Genomic DNA, 24,994 nt, shown 5'->3' with positions numbered 1-24,994 from the left:
TCCCCATTTCCAGCTTCAGAAAAATACAAAAAAAAAGTGGTGAAAGGGGGCACCCCTGCCTTGTTCCTGATCTTAAGGGGATTGCTTTTAATTTTTGCCCACTGAGTATGATGTTGGCTGTGGGTTTGTCATAGATGGTCTTTATCATGTTAAGGTATGTTCCCTGTATTCCCACTTTGCTAAGAGTTGTGATTATAAATGCATGCTGGATTTTATCAAATGCTTTTTCTGCATCTATTGAAATTATCATGTGGTTTTTCTCCTTCCTTTTGTTTATATGATGAATCACATTGATTGATTTGCAAATATTGCCTTCCCTAAATACATCCCACTTGAACATGGTGTATAATTTTTTTTATATATTGCTGGATCGGTTTGCTAATATTTTCTTGAGGATATTAGCATCTAAATTCATCAGGGATATTGACCTATAGTTTTCTTTCTTTGTGTTATCTTTGCCTGGTTTTGGAATCAGAATTATGCTCACCTTATAAAAGGAGTTTGGAAGTCTTCCTTCCTCTTGAATTTTATGAAATAGCTTGAGAAGAATAGGAGTTTTTTCTTCTTTGAATATTTAGTAGAATTCACTTGTGAAGCCATCAGGCCCAGGACTTTTCTTTGTTGGGAGTTTTTTGATAACTGTTTCAATCTCATTTGTTATAATCAATCTGTTTAGGTTTTCTGATTCTTCCAAATTGATTTTTGGAAGACTGTATGTTTCAGGGAATTTGTCTATTTTTTTGTAGGTTTTCAAGTTCTTTGGCATGCAGTTTTTCATACTATTTTCTTACAATATTTTGTATTTCTGTTTTGTCAGTTGTTATTTTTCCACTCTCATTTCTAATTTTATTTATTTGAGTCCTCTCTCTCTTTTTTTCTTGGTAAGTCTGGTTAAGGATTTATTGATCTTGTTTACCCTTTCAAAAAACCAGCTCTTTGTTTCATTGATCCTCTGTATCATTTCTTTAGCCTCTATGTCATTTATTTCCACTCTGATCTTGATTATTTTCTTCCTTCTACTACCTTTGAGCTTTACTTGCTGATTTTTTTATAGTTCTTTTAGATGCAGGGTCAAGTTGTTTAGTTGAGCTTTCTCTAGCTTCTTAAAGTATGCCTGTAATGCTAAGAACTTCCCTCTCAGTACTGTTTTTCCTGTGTTCCATAAATTTTAAGTTGATGTATGATCATTATCATTTGTTCCTAGAATTTTTTTATTTCTTCTTTGATCTCATTGTTAACCCATTTGTTATTTAATTACATGCTATTTAGTTTCCATGTGTTTGAGTATTTTTCAGTTTTTCTGTTGTGGTTGATTTGTAGTTACATGCCATTTTGATCAGAGAAAATGCTTGATATGATTTTGATTTTCTTGAATTTGTTGAGACTGCTTTTGTGTCCTAACATGTGGTCTATTCTAGAGAATGTACCATGAGCACTTGAAAAGAGTGTATATTCTGTTGCTTTAGAGTGAAATGTTCTAAAAAATCTATTAATTGAGTTGATCTAGTATGTTCTTTAAGTCTGCTGTTTCTTTGTTAATTTTCTTTCTTGGGGATCTATCTAGTGATGTTATTGGGGTATTGAAATCCCCTACTATTATAGTATTGCTGTTGATCTTGCCCTTTATATCCATAAAATTCTGCTTTATATATTTAGCTGCTCCTATTTTAGGTGTGTAGATATTTACAATGGTTATATCTTTTCATTAAATTGCTCCCTTTATCATTATGTAGTGACCTTCTTTATCTTTTACTATAGTCTTTGTTTTAAAGTCCATTTTTTCCAATATAAATATTGCTACCCCAGCTTTTATTTATTTCTATTTGCATGAAATTTTTTTTCCTTCCTTTTACCTTCAGTCTATGTACATTTTTTGTTTTAAGGTGTGTCTTTTGTTGACAGGATATGTATGGGTTCTTTTTTCTTATCCACACAGCTACCCTATATCTTTTGATTGCAGCATTTAATCCATTTTCATGTAAGGTTATTATTGATATGTAGTTGTTTATTGCCATTTTATTCTTTAAAACTGTATTCTTCTTTTGCTATATTCTTTTCCCCCTTTGATCTGTTTACAACAGGCCCCTTAGCATTTCTTACAGCATTGGTTTGGTTGTAGTAAATTCCTTGAGTTTCTTTTTTTGTCTGGAAAGTTTTTTATTTATCCTTTAATTTTAAATGATAGCCTTGCTGGATAAGGTGGTCTTGGTTGTAGGTTCTTGTTCTGCATTACTTTGAATATTTTTTCCATTCCCTTCTGGCCTCAAGTGTTTCTGTTGAGAAGTCAGAAGTCATCCTTACGGGGGCTCCTTTGTAGGTGATAGCTTTTTATTCTCTAGCAGCTTTTAATATTTTCTCTTTATCACTTAGCTTTGGTATTTTAATTATGATGTGTCTTGGTGTAGCTTTCTTTTGGTTTTTCTTTAATGGAGTTCTCTTTGCTTCTTAAACCTGTGATACATTTTCCTGCCTCAATTTAGGGAAGTTTTCAGCAATGATTTGATTGAACAAAGTTTCTATTCCTTGTTCTTTTTCTTCTTCTTCAGGAACCTCTATGATGCAGATGTTATTTCTTTTCATGTTGTCACAGAGCTCTCTTAGAATTTCCTCAGACTTTTTGAGTTTCTTTTCTTTTTTCTGCTCTGCTTCTGTGCCTTCATTTATCTTGTCCTCTAGTCTACCTCATTGATTTGATCCTTGGCTTCATCCATCCTGCTTTTAATTCCTTTTATTCTGGTCTTCAATTCTGATATTGTATTTGTCATTTTTGACTGCTTCTTTTTTATTATTTCAATTTTCTTTTTTTATATTTACTATCTCTTTATTTATGTGTTCATAATGACCATCGATTGTTGTTCTAAACTCTTTGAACATCCTAACCATCTTTATTTTAAACTCTGCATTTGGTAATTTGGTTATATCTGATTCATTCAGGTCCTTTTCTGGGGAGATCTCTTGATTCATTTGGGTTGCATTTCTCTGCCTGTCTATTTTGTCTGTGCATAAGAAAGGTTTGGCCACTGGAATGCAATGGGTGTTGCCTCTGTATTCCTTTGGTGTGGTCTGTCTGCAGGCCTGTCACCCCCTCTGTCACTGCCTAGGATGTTTGGATATGGGCTTTGCTGGCACCAGCACACTGTAGCTGTTGCTGAGGTTTCCACCTCTCCTCCACAGGAAGGGCTTTGTTCTCGTGCCCGGTTCTACAACCCTTAGCAGTTCTCAGCCTCCGCCCTGCTCCCATGGGTGAGGTTGTGCTCTGCACACAGGCCACAAACCTTGACACCATGGGCTAGGATGAGCACCTTCTTCATGGTTAGAACCTGCTCATGCATCGAGCTACAAGCCTCAGCACCATGGGCTGGATGGAGCTGCCAGCACTCACTCAGCTGTGGACCTTTGCCTTTTCCTAGGTTCTCACCCTGCCCCTGAGGGTGGAGCTGTTTTATGCATAGAGCTGCAAGCCTAAAAGGCCAGGCAAGGCTGTGTGCCTGTGTGCTTTTGCTCAGTGGCAGATTTTCGCCTATTCCTAGGCTCCCACCCTTCCTCTGCAGGCAGGGTTGCAGGCAGGCCAGCAGCCCTGCTGGACCACTTTTCTGCATCCCCTTCACCCTACAGGGCTAGACTGAGCTCTCGCCTTGGCCTCAGGTGTGGCCCACCCAGCTTCCGCCCCCACCTGCAGAATTGCTCTTCTGCATCCTGCCACCACCTACCGTGTAGCAAGCCCTCAGCAGTGTGGGTGGGGGCACTGCAGGTTAAACCCTAATACTCCCTACTGTAGTCCTGAAAGCTCCCTCCTTCTAAGCAGCTCTGCTCTGAGTGCCACAGAAGAGCTTGTTTGGCTGGTGTCCTGCTTCCCTTTGCTGGTATTGCTGGTTCCAGGGGAAATATTTACTTCAGATTTGGAGAGTGACTCAGCCCAAGGATTAGGGTGGCTGTCCCTCAAAGTGTTTCTTCCTTTGCCTCCTAGATTATACTCTTGTCCCACTGCTCCAGTCCTTTCCTCTCTTCCCATCTCCTGGAGCCCTGGATGGGTGGTTGTGAAAGAAGTTTTTTTGCGTGGTCCCTTTAAGAAGAATCCTGGGTCTGAGAAAACTATCTTTTTCTCACAAATAGTATCCTGACTTGTTTTGCAGCTAAATACTGTCCATATGCCTCTTCTAGGCTCTGGGGCTGCAGGCTGGGACTTTGTTCCTGGGGCCCAGATTCCTCCCCTCTCTGCTAAACTCACTTCCCATCATGTGAGTCTCTCCTGGCTGTTGTTTGCTCCAGGGAGCTGGGCAGCCTTCTCCACATTTCCACTTTTCCTACCAGTTTCAATGTGGCTTCTTCAGTGTTCCTTGGTTGAAGAGTTTTCTTAGTTTAGTTCAGAGTTGGTTTTTCCAGATGATGGTTCTTAAAATTAAGTTGTAATCCACTTTGGTTCTGGGAGTTGGAAGTTGGTACATCCACCTACTCCATCGAATCCTTCAAGAATAGATCAGTGGACATTGAGTAAAGCTGATTACCCTCTATAATGTGGGTGATTTTCATTTAATCAATTCAAGAAATTTTTACTAGAACAAAGACTGACCACTTAGAGGTAAGAAGAATTTTAATAGCAGACTGCCTTTGGACTTGAATTTTAACTCTACTCTGTGTCTCCAGCCTGCTAGCCTACCAGCAAAATTTGGACTTAACAAGCCTCCACGATCATATGAACCAATTTCTTAAAAAGAAATCTTTATATAAATATACATATGTTTTGTTGGTTCTGCTTCTCTGGAGAACACTGACTAACTGACTATTACAGTAATATTGTCTTATGATATCTCATTTTATATATTATTCCCAGAGGCAATATTTGCTTTTTCTTTTTTAAACTTCAGAATTTAGAATTAGTGCTACAAATGGATTAGCACTATGCCTGAATGGAAATAAGCTGAAAGGATGCACAGTAACTATTTGGGAATGGAGCTAAGATCCTTCATCTGAAAGGGGTATTACAGATAATAAAAAGCATATGGGATGTGAAGATACAACTCCACCTAGATCTTAGCAAAAATTTGAGACGCATGGCAACTCAGTGTACTCAGATTCCTCATGAGTGAAAAGGCAACCTATGGACCCTTTGAGAACATTTGCAAACCATAAGTCTGATAATTGTTTAATCTTTAAGCTATTGTAGGAATTCCTACAACACAACAGTAAAATAAAAATAAAAAATAGTAAAATAAAAAACATTAAAAAATGGGCTAAAAATTTAGACTTTTTTTTAACAAAAGACATACCATTCTAATTAATAGTAGGTGTGTAAATGGTATTCAATATCATTAAGCATCAGAGGAATGCAAATGAAACCCACACTGAGATAAGAGTTCATACCTAACAAATTGGTTATCATTTAAAAAAAAAAAGACGTGTTGACAAGAATGTGGAGAAATTGGAACTCCTGCACAATGTTGGTATAAATAAACAATATGTTAGCCACTATGAAAAACAATATTAAGTTACTTAGAAAGATTTAAAAATTAAAAATAGAACTACTTTTTGTTCTAACAGTCTTACTTCTTATTATTTGTCCAAAAGAACAGAAATCTATATCTTCAAGAGATATTACCAGTCCTGTGTTCACTGTGGAACTGTGCACAATAGCCAAGATCTAGTAACAACCTAATGGTCATTGAAAGATAAATGAATAAAGAAATTGTGTGGAGGATGACATCAAAGTAATGGTGCAGTAGGAAGCGATACCAATAAATCTCCCCCAAAACTCAACAAGATCTTCAACCAGAAACAGAAAAACTTATCCTTGGAGCCTCCAGACGTTTCGCAATTCACCCAAACGTATGGTCGAGCAAAAAATTGGCTAAATATATAATCAAACCCCAAAGGAAATAGGGAGTAAAAAATGCTCTGCCTTCCTCACTAACCTAAATAGGGCCGCTTTCACTGGGAACTGAGAGTATAGAAACTAAGGCGGGCAAAGGGGGTGAATAGATCCAGGCCGTGGCACAAACGGCCGAACCAGGCTGTGGCACGGAGATCCAAGCCGAGGAAAAACTGTGCCTGTGGAAACTCAGGCAATACAAGCTAACACATGCCAAACCCAGACAAAGAAAAACTAGTGGGGCAGCCATTTTCCCCGATCTCCTGGTCAGCGCACGCAGATAGTGGGCAAGAGATTCCTTTGAAAGCCCTGGGAGTGGGCGCCCATGTTACCCCACAGAAAGGCAGAGTCAGAGGCCTTTGTGTGGGTCAAAAGCAGAATCTCTGGGCAGCCCCAGTGCCCTGAAAAAGCCACGCATAGAGAGGGAGCGAGAGCCAATTCCAATGCTGAAATTTTTCTGTGCGGGTGAAGGTTTCACTCAAAGTGTGAGGTGGCCGGCCTGGTATCCTGGTCTGCGCGCGCGGAGAGTGGGCAAGAGATTCCTCCGAGTACCTCAGGAGTGGGTGCCCGTGTTACCCCACAGAGGGGCAGAGTCAGGGGCCTTTGTGTGGGCCAAAAGCAGAATCTCCAGGCCGCCCCAGCGCCCTGAAAAAGCTGCGCATGGGGAGGAACCAAGAGCCAATTCCAACACTGGAACTTTACCATGCAGGCAGGGGTTTCACTCAGAGGGTGAGACTGCTGGCCTGATATCCTGGTCTGTGCACAGATAGTGAACAAGAGTTTCCTCCAAGCACCCTGGGAGTGGGCGCCCGCCCGTGTTACCAGACAGAGTGGCAGAGCCAGAGGTCTTTGAGTGGGTGGAAGCCCCGCCTGATTATGCTAGAAACTCTTACTGACTGAGCCTTACCCAGAGCCCTGTGCTGAGTGGGAATAGAGTGGAGAGTTGCCAGCTCTTTGAGCCTCTTACTATCCAGGCAGAGGCAGCAGCAACCCCATAGCTGGATTATCAGGCTACTAATTGAGGAAGGAATGACTAGGAGAGAGGCTCCAGGAACATGGACTCTCTCACTGTCAGAGCCTATAAATGCTAATGAGCCTCAACTGCCAACGAGACTGAAGCACAATACACGACATCGCCATAAAGACCTATCAACTGCAAACCTCTACCTGAGCATGCCAAAGGGGCAGAACCTGGAGTACAGAGTCACCACCCAGGAAGAGGGGGAGAAAAGAAAAAGCAAGAAGATAACCTCTCAAAATCAAGAATAATCTGCAGACTTTATAACCTATCCCATTTTATTATATTTGTTCGTTTCTCTTATCTTCATTCTTGATTTTTTTTTCTCCTCCAATTTGGTCGTTTAACTCTCTGCCGGTCTTACTCTCTCCTCTCCTTGAACTACACTACACATAAGTGTTACATCTCCCATTATCTTTTCTTTCCTTTTCCTTTCTCTCTAGGAGGGTTGCACTCCAAAACCCTTAACTTTCTCTCTCCTCTTTTTTCTTTTTTCTTTTTAGTGATTCCCTCTTTCTCTCTCTCTCTCTCTCTCTTTCTTTTCTTTTGCTATATTAGTTTCTTCCTTTCTCCTTTATGTCTCCTCTCATTCAAACCTCAATAACAAACAAATTATCTTATCTGGGAATCAATCTTAAGTTTGTGGCATTTTGGGGGGGGGGTTACTTCACCTTTTTAAATCAGCTAGCAGTGCTCCCATCCCTGGGTCTCCATTTTATCTAGTTCTTTTTTTGTGTGTGTGTATTTTTCTGAAGCTGGAAATGGGGAGAGACAGCCAGACAGACTCCTGCATGCGCCCGACCGGGATCCACCCGACACGCCCACCAGGGGCTACGCTCTGCCCACCAGGGGGTGATGCTCTGCCCCCCAGGGGCATTGCTTCTGCCATGACCAGAGCCACTCCAGAGCCTGGGGCAGAAGCCAAGGAGCAATCCCCAGCGCCCAGGCCATCTTTGCTTCAACTGAGCCCTCCTGCGGGAGGGGAAGAGAGAGACAGAGGAAGGAGAGGGGGAGGGGTGGAGAAGCAGATGGGCGCTTCTCCTATGTGCCCTGGCCAGGAATCAGACCCAGGTCCCCCGCATGCCAGGCCGATGCTCCACCACTGAGCCAACTGGCCAGGGCCTATCTAGTTCTTATTTCATTAAATACAATAGTAATTTTTTAATTTGTTCCCCCATTTTCCTGTTTTCCTCTTATTTCTTTCATCATAACTCTTAGTCAACCAACACCTAAAAGCAAATAATTTTATTCTTGACCCAAATTTTTTCCTTATTTGCTTTTTGTGGGTCCATAACTCCATTTCTTTCTCTTTTTTTTATTACTCCTTTATTACTTCTCCCCAATTCAGGCCCTCCATTATGGGCATTGTTTCTTCTGTTTAGTACAATATAATTCACAGTTCACCACAAGATTTTCTCAAGAAAGGAGAGGAGAGGAGAGGAAAAAAGGAGGGGGGGATAATTTTTTAAATTTAAATTTAATTTAATATTTCTTTATTTAATTATTAATTTTTTTAAAAAAACAACTCTTTTTGATTTTTATTTTTTTAACTTTTTATTCTTTATTAAATCTCATTAATACTATCAACAAAACCACCCTCAGATGCCATTAAGGAAGAGAAAATTGAATATCATGGATACAAAAGAAAGAGAGGTAACACAGATAGATGAGAAAAAATCTATGGAGAAAAAATTTAATATATTGGAAACCTTGGAGTTAAACGACAGAGAATTTAAAAGAGAAATCCTAAAAATACTCAGAGATATACAAGAAAATACAGAAAGGCAATTTAGGGAGCTCAGAAAACAACTCAATGAACACAAAGAATATATTTTCAAGGAAATTGAAACTATAAAAACAAATCAAACAGAGATGAAAAACTCAGTTCATGAGCTGAAAAATGAGGTAACAAGCTTAGCTAATAGAAAAGGCCAGATAGAAGGTACGATTAGTGAAATAGAAGACAAGCAACTTGAGGCACAAGAGAGAGAAGAAGAAAGAGACTCAAAGATTTTAAAAAAATGAGATAGCCCTACAGGAATTATCTGACTCCATCAAAAAGAATAACATAAGAATAATAGGTATATCAGAGGGAGAAGAGAGAGAAAATGGAATGGAGAACATACTCAAACAAATAATAGATGAGAAATTCCCAAGCCTGTGGAAAGAACTAAAGCCTCAAATTCAAGAAGTAAAGAGAACTCTGAGTTTTTTTAACCCCAACAAACCTACTCCAAGGCACATCATAATAAAATTGGCAGAAACCAATGGCAAAGAAAAAATTCTCAAGGCAGTCAGGGAAAAGAAGAATACAACATATAAAGGAAGGCCCATTAGATTATCATCCAATTTCTCAAGAGAAACTTTACAAGCTTGAAGAGTGTGGACCCCAATATTTAAAGTCCTGAAATAAAGAAACTTTCACCCAAGAATACTATTCCCATCAAAGCTATTCTTCAAATATGAAGGAGAAATAAAAACATTCACAGATACAGAAAAGATGAGGGAATTTATCATCAGAAAAGCCCACTCCAGGAATTACTAAAAGGGGTTCTCCAATCAGACAAAGAACAAAAAACAACGCCACAAGTAAAAGCTCCAAGAAGAACACAATAAAACCAAATTTAAACTGTGACAACAACAAAAAGAAAGGCTGGGAGAGGATGGAGATTAACAATAGCAAAGGATGATGGAGTGCAAAAGTACTCACAAAATAGTTTGCTACAATGAACAGGGTAGGAACCCTTTTCATTACTTAAAGGTAACCACCATTGACAAAACCACCACAGAAGCACATGAGATAAAAAAGATAGCAACAGAGGAAAAATGTATGCAATACAACCAAAAAACAAAAGATAGAAAAATGAAACAGAAGGATCAAACAAGACACAAAACTAACAGAAAGCAATCTATAAAATGGCAATAAGGAATTCACAAGTGTCAATAATTACACTAAATGTAAACGGATTAAACTCACCAATAAAAAGGCACAGAGTAGCAGAATGGATTAAAAAAGAAAATCCAACTGTATGCTGACTACAAGAAACTCATCTAAGTAACAAGGATAAAAACAAATTCAAAGTGAAAGGCTGGAAAACAATACTCCAAGCAAATAACATAAAAAAAAGCAGGCGTAGCAATACTCATATCGGATCATGCTGACTACAAGACATCAAAAGTACTCAGAGACAAAAATGGTCATATCATAATGACTAAGAGGACACTGAATCAAGAAGACATAACAATCCTTAATATATATGCACCAAACCAAGGAGCACCGAAATATATAAGACAGCTACTTATTGACCTTAAAACAAAAACTGACAAAAATACAATCATACTTGGAGACCTCAATACACCGCTGATGGCTCTAGATCGGTCATCCAAACAGAGACTCAATAAAGATATATTGGCCTTAAACCAAACACTAGAGCACCTGGATATGATAGACATCTACAGGAAATTTCATCCTAAAGTGACTGAGTATACATTTTTCTCCAATGTACATGGATCATTCTCAAGAATTGACCATATGTTGGGACACAAAAACAACATCAGCAAATTCAGAAAAATCAAAGCTGTACCAAGCATATTTCCGATCATAAAGCCTTGAAACTAGAATTCAATTGCAAAAAAAGAAGAAAAAAATACCACAGAAATGTGGAAACTAAATAACATACTTTAAAAAAATGAATGGGTCAAAGAAGAAATAAGTGCGGAGATCAAAAGATATATATACAGACAAATAAAAATGACAATACGACATATCAGAATCTATGGGATGCAGCAAAAGCAGTGATATGAGGGAAGTTCATATCACTGCAGGCATATATGAACAAACAAGAGAGAGCCCAAGTGAACCACTTAACTTCACACCATAAGGAACTGGAAAAAGAAGAACAAAGACAACCCAAAACCAGCCGAAGAAAGGAGATAATAAATATCAGAGCAGAAATAAATAAAATAGAGAACAGAAAAACTATAAAAAAAATTAATAGAACAAGGAGCTGGTTCTTTGAAAAGATCAACAAAATTGGCAAACCCTTGGCAAGACTTACCAAGGAAAAAAGAGAAAGAACTCATATAAACAAAATCCAAAATGAAAGAGGAGAAATCACCACGGACACTGTAGATATACAAAGAATTATTGTAGAATACTATGAAAAACTTTATGCCACTAAATTCAACAACCTAGAAGAAATGGATAAATTCCTAGAACAATACAACCTTCCTAGACTGAGTCAAGAAGAAGCAGAAAGCCTAAACAGACCTATTAGTAGAGAAAAAATAGAAAAAACCATTAAAAACCTCCCCAAAAATAAAAGTCCAGGCCCAGATGGCTATACTAGCGAATTTTATCAAACATTCAAAGAAGACTTGGTTCCTATTCTACTCAAAGTCTTCCAAAAAATTGAAGAAGAAGCAATACTTCCAAACACATTTTATGAGGCCAACATAACCCTCATACCAAAACCAGGCAACCATGGCACAAAAAAAGAAAACTACAGACCAATATCTCTAATGAATACAGATGCTAATATACTAAACAAAATACTAGCAAATCGAATACAACAACATATTTTTAAAAAGTACATCATGATCAAATGGGATTCATCCCAGAATTTCAAGGATGGTTCAACATACGTAAAACGGTTAATGTAATACACCATATCCACAAAACAAAGAACAAAAACCACATGATCTTATCAATAGATGCAGAAAAGGCTTTTGATAAAATACAACACAATTTTATGTTTAAGACTCTCAACAAAATGGGTATAGAAGGAAAAGATCTCAACATGATAAAGGCCATATATAATAAACCATCAGCTAACATCATATTAAATGGCACTAAACTGAAGGCTTTCCCCCTTAAATCAGGAACAGGACAGGGTTGTCCACTCTCTCCACTCTTATTTAATGTGGTACTAGAGGTTCTAGCCAGAGCAATCAGACAAGACAAAGAAATAAATGCATCCATATCGGAATAGAAGAAGTAAAGGTATCACTTTTTGCAGATGATATAATCCTATACATCGAAAACCCCAAGGAATCCACAAAAAGACTACTAGAAACAATAAGCCAATACAGTAAGATCGCAGGATACAAAATTAACATACAGAAGTCAATAGCCTTTCTATATGCCAACCATGAAACATTTGAGAATGAACTCAAAAGAATAATCCCCTTCACGATTGCAACAAAAAAAATAAAATACTTAGGAATAAACATAACAAAGAATGTAAAGGACCTATATAATGAAAACTATAAACCATTGTTAAGGGAAATCAAAAAAGATATAATGAGATGGAAGAATATTCCTTGTTCTTGGTTAGGAAGAATAAATATAAGCAAGATGGCCATATTACCCAAAGCAATATACAAATTTAATGCAATTACCTAAAAATTCCAATGACATTTTTTAAAGAAATGGAGCAAAAAATAATCAGATTTATATGGAACTATAAAAAACCCTGAATAGCCAAAGCAATCCTAAAGAAAAAGAATGAAGCTGGGGGCATTACAATACCTGACTTCAAACTATATCATAGGACCACTACAATCAAAACAGCATGGTATTGGCAAAAAAATAAACACTCAGACCAATGGAACAGAATATAAAACCCAGAAATAAAACCACATATATATAGTCAAATAGTTTTTGATAAAGGGGCCAACAACACACAATGGGGAAAAGAAAGCCTCTTCAATAAATGGTGCTGGGAAAACTGGAAAGCCACATGCAAAACAATGAAACTGGACTACAGTTTGTCCCCCTGTACTAAAATTAACTCAAAATGGATCAAAGATCTAAACATAAGACCTGAAACAATAAAGTGCACAGAAGAAGACATAGGTACTAAACTCATGGACCTGGGTTTTAAAGAGCATTTTATCAATTTGACTCCAAAGGCAAAAGAAGTGAATGCAAAAATTACTGAATGGGACTACATCAGACTAAGAAGTTTTTGCTCAGCAAGAGAAACTGATAACAAAATAAACAGACAGCCAACTAAATGGGAAATGATATTTTCAAACAACAGCTCAGATAAGGGCCTAATATCCAAAATATACAAAGAACTCATAAAACTCAACAACAAACAAACAATCCATTAAAAAAATGGGAAGAGGACATGAACAGACACTTCTCCCAGGAAGAAATACAAATAGCCAACAGATATATGAAAAGATGCTCATCTTCGTTAGTTATTAGAGAAATGCAAATCAAAACTGCAATGAGATACCACCTCACACCTGTTAGATTAGCTGTTATTAACAAGACAGGTAATAGCAAATATTGGAGAGGCTGTGGAGAAAAAGGAACCCTCATCCACTGTTGGTGGGAATGTAAAGTAGTACAGCCATTATGGAAGAATGTATGATGGTTCCTCAAAAAACTGAAAATAGAACTACTTTATGACCCAGCAACCACTCTACTGGGTATATACTCCCAAAACTCAGAAACATTGATACGTAAAGACACATGCAGCCCCATGTTCATTGCAGCATTGTTCACAGTGGCCAGGACATGGAAACAACCAATAGATGACTGGATAAAGAAGATGTGGCACATATACACTATGGAATACTACTCAGCCATAAGAAATGATGACATCGGATCATTTACAGCAAAATGGTGGGATCTTGATAACATTATACAAAGTGAAATAAGTAAATCATAAAAAAAACAGGAACTGCATTATTCCATACATAGGTGGGACATAAAAGTGAGACTAAGAGACATTGATAAGAGTGTGGTGGTTACGGGGTGAGGGGGGAGAGGGAGAGAGAAAGGAGGAGGGGGAGGGGCACAAAGAATACTAGATAGAAGGTGACAGAGGACAATCTGACTTTGGGTGATGGGTATGCAACATAATTGAACGACAAGATAACCTGGACATGTTATCTTTGAATATATGTATCCTGATTTATTGATGTCGCCCCATTAAAAAAATAAAATTATTAAAAAAAAAGAAAAGAAATTGTGGTTAATATAATATCAATAATAAAATACTATGCAGCCTGAGAAAAGTAAATCCTGCCATCTGCAGCAACATGGATGAAGCTCAAGGAGATTATGCAAAATGAAATGAGCCAATCACAGAAAGACAAATACGGCATGACTCCACTTATGATGTATCTCAAATACATTTATAGAATCAACCTGGAATAGTGACTGCCAGGGGCTGGCAGGAGGGGTAAATGGAGAATTACTAATCATAGGGCATAAAGTTTCAATCAGGCAGGATTAATATGCTTTAGAGATCTGCTCTACAACATTGTACCTAGAGTTGACAATCACATATAAACACTACAAAATTTGTTTAGAGGACAAGTTTCATGTTAAATACATTTTCCACAATAAGAAAAGAAGTTGTCCTGAGGGACATAAGCATTAACTGAAAAATTGAATTACTATTAAATTCTTGATATAAAAGACCTAATTCTCCCTAAATTACTTGGCAATTTGAATGCATTTGATTGTGATGAATTCACAGATTGATGTATGTTAATTTAAAAAGTAAATTTGAATTTTTTGCTAAGGTGTATAAAACTTGAAAAGCAAATGGGGGAGTATAGGCAAGATTCCTCCTGACATCTTGGAGGGACTCAGACCCCACACAGAACATTTACTTTTTCTATGATCCTGAAACCAGGAAAATGTGTCTGTCACCAAGAATGCTAATTACATGACACAGGTGCTGGTGAGAAGAAAAAAGGTTTATTCAAGTGCCAGCCACCTGAAAAAATGGGAGAACTTGTGGGAATTCCTATCTTCAAAAATCTATCTTTTTTGTCTGGTGCAGGCAAGGGGTTTTATAAAGAGTGAGAAGGAGGAAGGGAATAAGCGAAAGTAGAACCAAGGAATCCAAAGGAGGGGGCGGAGAGTTCTTTGCTGAGGTGACTCAGCACAATTTGTTCAGATAACTGAATGAAGGCTGCATATCTTCTTGAGCTATTATATCTGAAAGTTGGAGTCTATGCCTGCCCTTGGTTGTTACAGAAATTGAAGCTAGCAAGTAACTCATCAATAAGGATTTTTGTTTCATGTAACAAAAGTCCACAGATTCCCACAAACTGCCCCCTCTGGCCTTGAAGAAAAAAGAACCAGAACTATAAACCCCAGGGCAGTGGGAGTAAGGATGAGGGCAGGGGCTGATGATTATTCTGCTTGTTTGGATGTTAACCTTGATGGGCATCAGCCAGAGGGCATCAGACCTTTTAAATGTAATAAGAGCTACCAGAGGTGAAAGTACAGAATTTATATAGACCTTTGATTTGTTACAGAATACATAACTGTTGTTTTCAAAACTAGTAATATTGGATTATAGTTAGAAAAGGTACAAACTGAATTTAACATTTTATAGGAATACATATAAGCTTTCTTTGTTAGTACATTCTTATTTAGCTCTATATTATGGCTATTTGAACTTATATCAGTAAATCAGTAATACATTTATTCTCGGTTACAATCCTATTATTAACATTAATAAGCCCCCAGAGACTGGTATAACATGAACCAATCTGGCTAATGGTGAGCTCTGTGCATTGCACTTTCCAGCCTACACAAGCACAAATAGGCAGCCTGTGCCCTGAAACCTTTCACTTTGTTGGTCCAGTACAGTTTTATCCAGTCATGTGTTTTCTCCTCCCAGAGTCAATGTGTACATCAAGGGGTCATGCCTGACTCTGTCTTCCTGCAGTCCTGAGGATGGAGCCTGAGCCTTCATCAGTCACCAGGCACAGGGAGGGAGGGTGATGAATCGTCATCCCTCTGTCATGCCCGGGCATGGAGGCAGCACAGCACAGTGAGTGCTATTGGGCATAATGGATACAGAAGAGACTGGGGGAACATAGTTTTCTTATCATCAGGATAAGCAGGACAGTTGAGTAGCCAGATAGAAGGCACAATATACAATTTCAGCTCAGAGGCTTATAAAGTTTATGCTCTTGGTTCTGGTGGGGATCTGAGAGCTCTGATTCAAAATTTTGTTGTCCTTCTATACTGGTTCTAGTTCCTTTAAGCATCCTTTTCACCAGAACTAAAAATAAGTTCCTCTGAATTGCTCCTTAAGCATTCCAAACTGATCATGAAGTTCATAATAAAGATTAATGGCCAAATAATGCCAGATAACAATATGCCTGATATCATGAAACTTTATTAAAGATTCCCAAGTGCCAGGCTCTGAATTTGGTGCTATGTATTTTGTTTCTTTTTATCTGTGTTGTCACTCCTAAGATACATGAACATACGTTATTGTTCTACAGAAAATAAAAAGATTAATATTTTTAATGCAACTTGTAACAGATCATGGGATAAAATGGAATGAAGTTAGAATTCTATCAGTCTGATTCCAGACATAGGGAACCTGGTTAGTATTTATTCTTATTTGTCAACCCAACCAACCATTTTACTTCTCTGGTCATTCCAAAGAGACACCCTCCACTCCCTATGCTACTGATTTTTTTGTTTTGTTTTGTTTTGTTTTGTTTGTGGGAGTTAGAGGTTACTGGTAGACTACAGTGATGAACCATGGGTGGCACTTGCTAATTAAAATATAAGAAGGATGGCTGAGATCACAGACAAGAGTCACAGAAAAGACCAGCTCATGACAATTTAGAATAAATCTTTCTTGCCCCTACTCTTAGACTTTGCCTCAACTGTTCACTTCCTCTTTGTTCTTATCATTTATTTTTTTGCCATTTCAAACAAAGACATAATGTCAATGATTCAGCTTCCTTCTATACTCAAGAAACCAGAAACTATTAAAAGATGTATAATGTATGTGTCATTGGTTAAGACCTGTGGATCTCTGCTTTAATCTTTCTGAATTTTAATAGCGTGAAAAAGGTAACTCCATGTGCTTCAGAGATTCTTAATATTGTCCTATCTGCTCTACTTATTATCTAGTTCCATGGAGCAACTTCTTAGTGTCCCTGAGCCTCAACAGTGTCAGCTGTGTTATATTTTATTGATGCAACTCCATTAAGTATGGACTTAATAGATGATAAATACTATGTGACTAAGTATGTGATGATACATATAAAGGACAGGAAATTAGATATTATTACTATTATTATTGGGAACATTAAGCTTCCTACCATTCAACCAAATGTCTTATGATCTGATGATTTGATTTACAATGGATATTAAAAACTTTTTATAATTGCATTTTGTGAATAATCCCACAATTCCAATAATTTAATTTCTGGTAACAAAACAATAAGCCAATATCTGACAACACAATTTATCTTTATCTTTATTTAAATACCGAGGGCTTGGAAGAAAATAACAGTCACACTTATTTCTGATTCCCCAGAGCTTATGTCATCTTTGGCAAAGAGTTGTCAAGAGAAACTACAAGAATAAACACCCCCACACATGTTAAATATTGTTCTATTTTTGATTCCCAGAAACAGAATATAGTCATGTGCTTCACACACTGGTGATTTTCTGTCTGTGCTTTCATCCATTTCAGGCATATCCCATTGCACAAGAGGCAGGATAATACAGCCCTTGTGCCTATCTATGTATGTCATAGACTTTCAATGGGATCTATTTCCCATTCAATAGTATCTACAACATTCACACATTCAAAAACCTTCACAGTGATTTCATAAATATAGGGAAGAAGAGGTGGAATGAGAAAGGGGAGATATGTTTTATTGTGTGGGCTGAGACACATTTTAGGATTTCAAGTTAGTCTATGCTCCAGAGCTTTGAGACAAAGCCTTCAGATTCCCTGCCATGTAATCAAATTAGAGGTTATTAACACTTTCTTAGGTTTGCATCTTATTAATAAACCCCCTTTCCCAATAAATTAATTTTTGGTTACAAGACAATAAACAAATATATGTTAAGATTCACCTTTCTTAGATGCCACATGTCTCTGGAGATTGCTGTTGTTCTCCTCAGTCTCAGATAAGGAACACCAGTTAGAAAGGTAGGGATTCCACACACCTCTGTGAATCATGGCCCTAACATAGGGATTATAGGATTTTCTATGACTGGTAATGCACTTTACATTCCATTTTAAAAATCAGAGATATGGAATATTATCCTCTATTTAAGATATAAATTTTATATGGAGCTACCATGGCATGACTAAAATACTGCAGAAATATTTCTGATTTTCTACCTTAATAAGCATGACCACAACTGATTTTTCTATTGGGAAAACAAAGGTAGTTATAAAAAGGTAAAATTGAAATTGCAATTATTTTTATAACATAAACAAACACCCGCCATGCACATATCACATAGAAATTCTTACTTGTATGATATGGAGAAAGGCAAAGAAATTTTCATTTGTTTGCTAAAAGAAAGAATTAATGGAGAAAATAAACTTCACAGGTAATACTATGTATCACTTAAAGTATTATAAATAAATGTATGTATTTTACAGAAAGTTTTAAACACAATATTGTAGTAACAAGAATATTTTAGAGGCAATGTGTGCAGTAAAGTACTATTTCCATACATTTTCTAGAAAACTCTTTAGAAACACATAAACAAACACTAACATCATGGAAACACTGACAGAAAATGCACCCACCAAGTTAACAAACATGTTTGATTTTGGGGGACAGCTGTGCAGGGCAATGGGTCACACAGGGATTTAGGAAAATACAAATTTTATCGGTAATATTTTAAATCTCTGTAAAATATGAATTTGGAAGCAGATATTGTTAAATGCTTATGTTTTTAATATTGCTTAGAGGTATAATAGGCAATGGTATCTGAGCATTTTCTAAGTGCCTGGCCATATTTTAAGGCAGTGTTATCACCACCGAGCACTGTGCATAGAGAGATTATTATTTAATTGCTTCTAGACAATGACCAGGACATTGCACATATTACAATATTCACAGGTGAACATAATAAACTAAGACTGAGAACCACTTGTATAAGTACTTTAGGTTTTATTTATTTTAATATCTTAACCCATTTTACTGATGTGGAATCCCAGGAGTATGTTACATTAGTCTCTATATTTTTCTCTTTTGTATTTTTTCCCAAATTAAATCATAACATGTCTTCTCAAGAGAAATAAAGATCCAAATTGGCTTCAGGATGCTGATTTAAAAATAATTGTATTTAAGGAGAGTTAATTGAAAATGAAATTAAGAAAAAAAAAACAAAGAAAGCTGGGTTTCACACCTGCTTTGAAGGTTTCCCATGGTTCTTAATTCCCTGACTGTGAATAAGAGAGTTGGATTCAGTTAGCACACTATCCCTCCAACTGTTTTGGTTTTAATAATACATGTAAGCACTTTACCAAACCATCACAAAATGGAGAGCAAAATAAATAAATAAAGAAGTAGCAGTGCCACACAGCAGGTGTTTCCCTGAGATTCTATAGCATTGGTATGTAGTCCTGCATAGCTGAGAAATAGAAAGCAAGTTTTTATTTTTTAAGTTAATTATTGCTTATCATTGAGAGTTGTGTGATACACTACTGCCATGTATGAGGATCAATGCTGCTGTGTGATTTTGTGTATTTAACCAAAACATATTAACCACAATTTAAAGTCTAGTAGGTCAAGCTTAGGGGTTGTGTTTGAAAAGGTTTTATAAGACAACAGACAAATCTAAGTGAGCACATATTTCATTAGAGGAGAGAAGTCAGAAATTGAAAACAGTGATGAGAGCCTGTGAAAATAATTGGCATATCAAATGGTGCCTTCTGATTATAAACATTTACTTTAATGTAGAAAGCAGACAATATAGTTCTAGCAAGTATACAACTTATAAATATCCTTGCATTTTCCTGCACTGTATTTGAATAAAATAATGTTGCATCTAAGTATTATTTAATTAAAATATTTTTATTAAAGGGAGAAGAATATTTATTTAATACACTATACTTTATGGTGTTCATGGAATTATTTTTAAATGTCTTATTGCTTTAACATTCATCAAACAAGTGTCTCTAACATAAGCATGTCTAGAAACAAGTGAATATCACAGCAACCAATGAAGAAACAGTTCTAAGAAAATTACATGTGAGTCACTGAAAAATATTGTTGAAGGCACTGGTGTCAATGAACCCACATGTGAAAACTTTACTTTTGAATTGCTTGAATTCAAAATATGCACATAGTGCTGAATGTCCATTTTCTTGTTTTCTTTTTTCTAACACTATTTTCCTTTCTTTTAAAAAAGGTGTCCAGGCTACATAGAACCACAAAAACTAACACATATCTCAGAATTCTTCCTCATGGGTCTGTCAGATGATTCAGAACTGCAGCCTTTGCTCTCTGGACTTTTCTTGTCCATGTGCCTGGTCACCATGTTGGGGAACCTGCTCATCATCCTGGCCATCAGCTCAAACCCCCACCTGCACACCCCATGTACTTTTTCCTCTCCAACCTGTCCTTGGCTGACATAGGTATCACCTCCACCACCATCCCAAATATAATTGTGGAAATCTAGACACAGCAGAATCATCTTCTGTGGAGTCTGCCTTACTCAGATGTCAATTTTTGTGCTTTCTGGTGACCTTTATGGCCTATGACCACTTTGTGGCCATCTATTACCTTCTTCACTACTCAGCCATCATGAACACATGCCTCTGTGCATTTTTAGTTTTGGTGTCATTTTTCATGAGCCTTTTGGTCTCACACACACACAATCTGATTGTGTTACAGTTCAAAGATGCTTCAAGGATGTTAAAATCCCTCATTTCTTCTGTGACTCTTCTTAACTCCTCAACCTTGCCTGTTCTGACACCTTCACCAATGACATAGTCATGTATTTTGTTGGTGCCCTTTCTGGTTTTCTCCCTATCTCAGGGATCCTTGTCTCTTACTATAAAATTATTTTCTCCATTCTGAGAGTCTCATCATCAGGTGGGAAGTACATGTAAAGCCTTCTCCACCTGTGGCTCTCACCTGTCAGTTATTTGTTTATTGTATGGAACAGCCCTTGGGGTGTACCTCAGTTCAGCTGTCTCACTTTCTCCAAGGAAGGGTGCAGTGGCTCTGGTGACATACACTGTGGTCACCCCCAGGCTGAACCCCTTTATCTACAGTCTAAGGAACAGGGACATCAAAAGGGCCATGCAGAAGCTCCTCAGGAAAACAATCTGATCTCAGTATCTGTGACATCCATTCAAAGTTTAGGTTGTAAAACAGAAGCAAAACTAAACATCAAGACCTACAAATTCCACCTCTCTCATCACGTTATTTTTGTAGCTCCCATGGCTTGCACTCCTCTCCTTCCTTAACTTCTAAATATTGCTTCTTTTAGTATGTCTTTAAGGGACATTGAGGGAGTACACTGCATTGAGGGAGTACACTGGGATCTTTTTGTATTATAATCACTGCCTGACTGAATCTTATTATATCAATGATGACTCCTGTGGTTTAATATTAGTGACCCAAGCATCACAGAATGATGAACAACTATATATGCAAAATTGACATCTTTTGAACAGCTCTGTGTATTTTCTATACAAATTTGTCACCTATCAACACTGTATGCAGGTATGTGTGAGATGCCTGTATTCAATTCTAATGTTGACTTTTATTGTAATTATCTAACAGGCAGGGATACCGACATTATACTAATAATTACAGCTAGAAAAATTGAGACCAGAACTATCATATGACCCAGCAATCCCTTTACTGGTTGTCTATCCCCCAAACTCAAAAACATTGATACGTAAAGACACATGCACCCCCATGTTCATCTCAGCATTACTCACAGTGGCCAAGACATGGAAACAACCAAAGTGCCCTTCAATAGATGATTGATACAAGAAGATGTAGGACATACTGTACTTACCCATATATAAGACGCACCTTAATTCTGGGGCCCAAAATTTGAAAAAAAAAGTATTACATAAAGTTATTGAACTCAAGTTTTATTCATCATAAAATTCATACAACTTCTCATTATTGTCAAAACTCCCATCCATTTGCCTGTCCTCATCTGTGCCCGATGACAAATCACTGTCTTCAACAATGAGTGCAAAAACAAGAGCAAAAAAGCAAGAAATGCAAGTAAAAAAAAATCTACAACCACTTTATAAGGCACGCCCAGATTTTTTATTTTATTTTTTTATTATTATTAATTTTACTGGGGTGACATCAATAAATCATGGTACATATGTTCAAAAAAAAATGTCCAGGTTATCTTGTCAATCAATTATGTTGCATACCCATCACTCAAAGTCAGATTGTCCTCCGTCACTTCCTATCTAGTTTTCTTTGTGCCCCTTCCCATCCCCCTTTTCTTCTCCCTCCCCCCCTGCCCCTTGTAACTACCACACTCTTGTTAATGTCTATTAGTCTCGTTTTTATGTCCCACCTATGTATAGAATAATGCAGTTCTTGGTTTTTCTGATTTACTTATTTCACTCCGTATAATGTTATCAAGATCCATCCATTTTGTTGTAAATGATTTGATGTCATTATTTTTTTATGGCTGAGTAGTATTCCATAGTGTATATGTGCCACATCTTCTTTATCCAGTCATCTATTGAAGGGCATTTTGGTTGTTTCCATGTCTTGGCCACCGTGAACAATGCTGCAATAAACATGGGGCTGCATGTGTCTTTGCATATCAATGTCTCTGAGTTTTGGGGGTATATACCCAGTAGAGGGATTGCTGGGTCATAAGGTAGTTCTATTTTCAGTTTTCTGAGGAACCACCATACTTTCTTCCATAATGGTTGTACTACTTTACATTCCCACCAACAGTGGATGAGGGTTCCTTTTTTTCCACAGCCTCTCCAACATTTGCTATTACCTGTCTTGTTAATAATAGCTAATCTAACAGGTGTGAGGTGGTATCTCATTGCAGTTTTGATTTGCATTTCTCTAATAACTAAAGAAGATGAGCATCTTTTCATATATCTGTTGGCCATTTGTACTTCCTCCTGGGAGAAGTGTCTGTTCATGTCCTCTTCCCATTTTTTTAATGGATTGTTTGTTTGTTTGTTGTTGAGTTTTATGAGTTCTTTGTATATTTTGGATATTAGGCCCTTATCTGAGCTGTTGTTTGAAAATATCATTTCTCATTTAGTTGGCTGTCTGTTTATTTTGTTATCAGTTTCTCTTGCTGAGCAAAAACTTCTTAGTCTGATGTAGTCCCATTCATTAATTTTTGCCTTCACTTCTCTTGCCATTGGAGCCAAATTCATAAAATGCTCTTTAAAACCCAGGTCCATGAGTTTAGTACCTATGTCTTCTTCTATGTACTTAATTGTTTCAGGTCTTATGTTTAGATCTTTGATCCATTTTGAGTTAATTTTAGTACAGGGGGATAGACTGTAGTCCAGTTTCATTCTTTTTTTTTTTTTTTTTTGGTACTTTTCTGAAGCTGGAAACGGGGAGAGACAGTCAGACAGACTCCTGCATGCGCCCAACCGGGATCCACCCAGCACGCCCACCAGGGGCGACGCTCTGCCCACCAGGGGGCGATGCTCTGCCCCTCTGGGGCGTCGCTCTGCCATGACCAGAGCCACTCTAGCGCCTGGGGCAGAGGCCAAGGAGCCATCCTCAGCACCCGGGCCATCTTTGCTCCAATGGAGCCTCGGCTGTGGGAGGGGAAGAGAGAGACAGAGAGGAAGGAGGGGGTGGGGGTGGAAAAGCAAATGGGTGCCTCTCCTATGTGCCCTGGCTGGGAATCAAACCCGGGTCCCCCACACGCCAGGCCGACGCTCTACCGCTGAGCCAACTGGCCAGGGCCCAGTTTCATTCTTTTGCATGTGGCTTTCCAATTTTCCCAGCACCATTTTCAATCTTTAATTTATTGAGACACATTTTGTGTTCTAATGTGGTCAGTCATAGAAAATGTAACTTGGGCATTTGAAAAGAATATATATTCTGCTGCTTAAGGGCAAAACGTTCTGAAGATATCTATTAAATTAAGTTGATAGTGTGTCATTTAAGGCCAGTGTTTTCTTGTTAATTTTCTCCCTAAAGGTTCTATCTATTGATGTTAGTAGAGTATTATAATCCCCTACTATTATAGTATTGCTGTTGATCTGGCCCTTTAAGCACATCAAAATCTGCTTTATATATTTAGATGCTTCTATATTAGACGCATAGATATTTACAATGTTGATATCCTTCTGTTTGACTGCTCCCTTTATCATTATGTAGTGACCTTCTTTATCCCTTACTATATAGCCTTTGTTTTAAAGTCTATTTTTTTTACATATAAGTATTGCTACCTTAGCTTTTTTGTCATTTCCATTTTCATGAAATACTTTTTTCCATCCCTTCACTTTTAGTCTATGTATATCTTTTGTTCTGAGGTGTGTCTCTTGTAGACAGCTTATGTACAGGTCCTATTTTCTTATCCATGCAACTATCCTATATCTTTCAACTGGAGCAATTAATCCATTTACATTTAAGGTTATTATTCATATGTGGTTGTTTATTGCCATTTATTCTTTAAATATACAATTCTCTTTTTCTTGATTGTTTTTTCTTTTCTCTTTTTACAGCAGGCCCCTTAACATATTTTACAGGACTAGTTAGGCTATAATAAATTCCTTGAGTTGTTTTTTTGTTTGTTTTTTGTCTGGGAAGCTTTTTATTTATTCTTCAATTTTATATGATAGCCTTGCTGGATAAAATAGTCTTTGTTGTAGGTTTTTGCTTTGCATCACCTTGAACATTTCTTGCCAATCCTTTCTGGCCTCAAGTGTTTCTGTTGAAAAGTCAGATGTCATCCTTATGTGGGCTCCTCTATAGGTAGTTAACTGCTTTTCTTTTGCAGCTTTTAGTATTCTTTCTTAGTCTCTTAACTTTGGAATTTTAATTTTGATATGTCATGGTGTAGGCTTCTTTGCTTGCTCTTTAATGGAATTTTTTGTGCTTCTTGAACTGTGTGACTTTTTTCATCAATTTAGAGAAATTTTTAGCTATAATTTTTTCAAACATGTCATTTATTTCTTGTTCATTCTATTCTCCTTCAGGAACCCCTATGATGCATATGTTTCTTCTCTTCATGTTGTCCCAGAGCTCTCTTAGAGTTTTCTCAGACTTTTTGAGCCTCTTTTCTTTTTTCTGCTCTGTTTCTGTGCTTTCGTATATCTTGTTCTTTAAATTGCTGATTCAATCTTTTGCTTCTTCCAGCCTGCTATTAATTC

The 24,994-nt window shown here is 37.3% G+C and overlaps 1 pseudogene; it reads left to right on the top strand.

Annotated features, from left to right (window-relative positions):
- Nucleotides 1-15,028: 15,028 nt before the first annotated feature.
- On the top strand, nt 15,029-20,978 carry LOC136321024 (olfactory receptor 7E178-like; annotated as a pseudogene).
- Nucleotides 20,979-24,994: the final 4,016 nt, after the last annotated feature.

Source organism: Saccopteryx bilineata, chromosome 1 (genome assembly GCF_036850765.1).
Source record: "Saccopteryx bilineata isolate mSacBil1 chromosome 1, mSacBil1_pri_phased_curated, whole genome shotgun sequence".
Classification (NCBI taxonomy): domain Eukaryota; kingdom Metazoa; phylum Chordata; class Mammalia; order Chiroptera; family Emballonuridae; genus Saccopteryx; species Saccopteryx bilineata.
Note: the sequence above shows the minus strand (reverse complement) of the source record. Positions and strands in the feature narration are given on the sequence as shown.